Raw genomic sequence first — 298 nt, forward strand, 5'->3', positions numbered from 1 at the left:
ATTGTGGCGCTTTGCTGTTGCGTGTCGCTTGTAGTGTGAACGGGCTTTTATAGCCAATGCGGTACGCTTTGAAAGACTTGCGCGCTCAAGTCTGCGCAAAGCTGCGCGAAACGAAGTAGTAAACGAAATATACCTGGGCATTTATCTTAATTTAATATACTTGCAGTTTACGAAGTAGTAAGAGTAGACGTGAAGTGATAAACAGATTATTGATATGATCTTTGGCCCTCAAGCGGAAAAACAGACAGACAAACGGATAGATAGATAGATAGATAGATAGATAGATAGATAGATAGTT

At 40.3% G+C, this 298-nt stretch overlaps 1 protein-coding gene across 1 annotated transcript in view; it reads right to left on the reverse strand.

Moving 5' to 3' along the window:
• Positions 1 to 298, reverse strand: part of LOC107683584 (myb/SANT-like DNA-binding domain-containing protein 1) — an 11010-nt gene that overhangs the window by 9658 nt on the left and 1054 nt on the right. The window lies entirely within an intron of this gene.

The sequence above is a fragment of the Sinocyclocheilus anshuiensis genome, unplaced genomic scaffold, assembly GCF_001515605.1.
Source record: "Sinocyclocheilus anshuiensis isolate Anshui unplaced genomic scaffold, SAMN03320099.WGS_v1.1 scaffold874, whole genome shotgun sequence".
Taxonomy (NCBI): domain Eukaryota; kingdom Metazoa; phylum Chordata; class Actinopteri; order Cypriniformes; family Cyprinidae; genus Sinocyclocheilus; species Sinocyclocheilus anshuiensis.